The sequence below is a fragment of the Adiantum capillus-veneris genome, chromosome 20 (assembly GCF_014529385.1).
Source record: "Adiantum capillus-veneris isolate H3 chromosome 20, ASM1452938v2, whole genome shotgun sequence".
Lineage (NCBI taxonomy): Eukaryota > Viridiplantae > Streptophyta > Polypodiopsida > Polypodiales > Pteridaceae > Adiantum > Adiantum capillus-veneris.
Genome location: NC_140950.1, coordinates 52077753 through 52081768, shown reverse-complemented (window position 1 = coordinate 52081768; position 4016 = coordinate 52077753). Strand labels below are relative to the sequence as shown.

The 4016-nt window shown below is 41.4% G+C and overlaps 1 pseudogene; it reads right to left on the bottom strand.

The window, feature by feature from the left end:
- Nucleotides 1–2859: 2859 nt before the first annotated feature.
- On the bottom strand, nucleotides 2860–3813 carry LOC147432507 (uncharacterized; annotated as a pseudogene).
- Between the last annotated feature and the right edge of the window lie 203 nt (nucleotides 3814–4016).

Here is a 4016-nt window from a genome sequence, read left to right as displayed (position 1 = left end):
AATTGAGTGTATATGGCTCAGACGTCTTATAGATTATTTGGGTGTTGGATCGGACACTACCAACACTATCTACACTGACACTCAGAGCACATTGGCTGAACTCATTTTTTCATGCTCGCACAAAGCACATTGAGGTGCATTACCACTATGTCAAGGAGAGGCTCTCAGCACGCACGATCAGCTTGGCTTATGTGCCAACACAGGACAGCCTTGCAGATCTTTTCACAAAGGCATTTTTTCGTGAGAAGTTTGAAGCTTTCCACAAAGCTTTGGGCTTACTCCTCTTTCTGGAATGATCATGTCCTCAAGGCATGGCACTTCCCTTTACTCTATGTGCCAGCTCTCATTCACCGCATCACTCAAGGGGAGATTTGCTACTATATACATGTGGTATTTTTTCCCTCATTGCATTGTATATATCCCTATCACTCTAGGCCTATCTATCTTTCCATTGCACACCAAATACTATACTCTCTAATGTGTGCCTTGAGCTTCCTTCATCTTCTCCAAGCTATGTGTATTTTCTTGCAACCCTAATTCCAACATGTTTGTACTTTGTTCTAGCATAGTTCCCTGCCAAAACATTTGCCTAAATCTTCATTGATTTCTTCAGTTCCCATGACAATCTTCAACTTTTTTTTCACCTCCCCACTGAGAGGTATTGTCTCTGTGAGATTCTTCTCGTGAACCCATGTGTGCTATAGAAGGAATCAGATCCTTTATAAAAGAAGAATATTGTTGAGCTTTGATACCACTTTTATACGCTTGGAAACTCCAAGCAAGAAATCAATAGCAACACATGAACAACAACTACAAAATCATTTAAGTTTATGAGAGAGAGAGAGAGAGAGAGAGAGAGAGAGAGTCAACATGGCACAAGATATTTCAATGCCTAAATGCACTGGCCTTGGTGCCCCTTTTGGTATTTCTTTATTATTATGCCATAGGGGTCCTTTGCTCTCCGACTTTGTGTCTAGATTATTTGAAAAGTGAGGACCCACGGGATCTTATAAATAGTACAAGTGTTGCCCAAAGGTAGAGCCCCAAAATCACTTCTCTCAGAAGCGCTCCAAAAGCTAGCACCAAACACTCCAAAATCTACTAGTGCAATGTTTGGTGTCTCAAAGCTCATTATTGGGTTATCAATTTATTGGTGCCTTTATAATGAATTTTTGATAGTTTGTAAAGACTACTAAGAAATGCATATCTGTTTCACTTATTCTAAGCTATGTGTTGGAAATTGGCAAAGGAAAATGGGCTAAGATAACTCTGTAAGATTGGTGAAGACTATTGTAGTGCAGACTTTTGGATATGGGTGAAATTAATTTGAAGTGTCTATGTTGATGGATAAAGTATGGATTTGGGTCATCTTGTCTTCTTCATGCATACTTGCATACATGGCTAGGGCTACCCATTTTGTAAGAACACGTGATAATATATAGATGGTCTCTATGTGTGTTTGTGTGTGTGTCAATCACCTACTTGGCATTAAGAATTTCACTTTGAAAACATTAGGGCAAGAGGGTGCACATGATGCAAGTGTTGGCCATTGTAGGGCCTCTAGCAGATGTGAGTGCAAAAGCATAAAGATCAAGGAGATACTCTTGACAAAGATGATTCCGTTGTAGCCAAACAAGGTTCATGACTTCGCCAAAGATGGAGACTCTTTCTGCACATATAATGGTTGTACTCCATATGTTTGTGGGTTGCATCCATCATATTTAGAGCTTCATCCCCCTCATCCCTTGTTAATAACTAAATGTATCTTTGATTTCGTACCTGTTGCTCTATGTTCTTTTGCAATTTAGCATTATGGAGTCTTTTCTACCTACCTTTGCTTACAAGAGTTGTTGTCTTCTAGGCTTATGATAGTGATGAAGGATGCTAAGGGGTCCACTATGATAGAATTTCATGTTCATGTCCTTTGCCTATCTCACTACACACACACACACACACACACACACACACACACACACACACACACAAACACAAACACACACAGAGATGTATAGAGAGAGAGAGACGCAGATCCTAAAGATACGAGTTATGTACATTGTCTTTTGGTAGCAACACACTACTATACATAAGTTATCCATGAGAGTGCAAAATTGGAATAAGGAGATATTTACTTGTATTTCATTATGTTTAAGGACCCAATGTTTAGAGGTAGAGAACAGATATTGTGAACAATGAGATTTTGAATTTACAATATCTTACGGTAGTTTGATCATAAAAGTTAGTAGATAACCAATAGTAGTAACACAATGGTGAAATGAAACTATCATTTCTCCGTCATAAGTTGACGAGCTACTTCGGATGACGTCATACACCAATAGTTAAAAAGCCTACATTACTAGAATCATGCCTTGAATAAGGTTTATTTGTGAAGGTTGGTATTAATAAAAAGAGACAAGGATATAGGAGTATTTGATATGCATAGTACTAGTTCAAATTGATTACAATCGCATGATTGATTGTATTTCATAAGATCAAAAGAAAATGTTTTTCCTATATTCGAGTATGTGTGAGAAGCTATCAAGATATGCTTATGATTTCTATAAAAAAAACAAGATGTTAGTCCAAGCTCTAAATCCATTCCTTTTTGTATTTTCAACACATGTTACGGATCAATGTTTAGGGACAGACCATACTCTGAAAACCAAATAAATATTCGTCCGAAAGAAAGTAACGAATGTATTCGAATTAGATGAAGAAGATAATATATTGCATGTAGTCTTCAATGTGACAAAATTAGTTGATGATGTCACAAGGGTGATGGTGACTGACAGTAGCTAGCTCAGCCGTGGGTGGAGTTTTCGCACAAGTGTTTGTGTGCTTCTTCAGTGGTGCCGGAATAGATTAGGCAGAGACCCTCACCTGCATCAAGTATTTTTTTATCAGGACTAACTTCAATAGTGGACTTGAAAGCGCAAAGAACTGGAAACTTGTATCTAGATCGGGAAAATACGAGCCCACACAAAATCCAAGGTTCGAACGTGTTCTCTGCATGAGGGGAGGGACTAGAGAGAGAGAGAGAGAGAGAGAGAGAGAGAGAGAGAGAGATTACTTGGATTAACGGGAACGAGGTGGGTGTGAACTCCCCCGATCTTGCCACAGTTAATGCCCTGCGGTCGCTAACGTGTCTGCCAATAGATGTTTGTGGCATACGCACTGGCATGGTAAAGACTAAGCAGAAAGCCGCATGAGCCCCGCCTTTGGCGGCACAAAGGGGAGCGGTAATGGGTTGCATGTACAGGATCTGCAAACGTCCGACTTTGGCGGGCACTGGTGCTGAACTGGAATCAGGGGCCCGGTGGGGATGGGAGTAGTGTTGTTGGTGGTGGTGGTCATCCGCGGAGGAGGCCGTGGGGACAACGGCAGTAAGTGGATGCAGGTTTTTGACTGGGAGGTCACAATCCAGATTAGGTGAGCACACGAAGAACTTCAAGCACTGCAGCTGCACCCGTGGTGTATCAGGGAGAGGCAGGCACCAGGCCCTGGTGGCGGGATCAGGTGGAAGGCCGTCATCCATATCGGCCTACCTGCAACCGGGAAGAATAAAGCGCAGTTTACCAATGCAGGCCAGGCGCGGCTCTATACTCGTAAATTCCACGCAATTAGACACAGTACGTAGCGTTAACAAATAATTATTGCAACAGCGTCAATAGTCTTGCAGCCATAAATTCAAAAGAATAATAGATAAAACGCACCCCGTAGCGGCATCGACTGTGTCTGGGCTGGAAGCACCGCCTGCCTTGCGTACACATGAAGCGCTAGTGCCACCATCATCTTCACCATAACCTTCTTATTCATGCCAAGACTTGTCCTCCAATAATTCATATTGACTAGACCTTTTTTCCTCCGCTACTGATCGAATGAATGAATAAAATGCCATAAAGCAACCTTTATATACATAATTTCGTACGACACACCTACTGGTAGCTTTCAATTCATATTGCCTCGAATCGAGACTCCTTTGCAGGCAAAGTTTGAGGCTCCATGCACTGGACTACAAA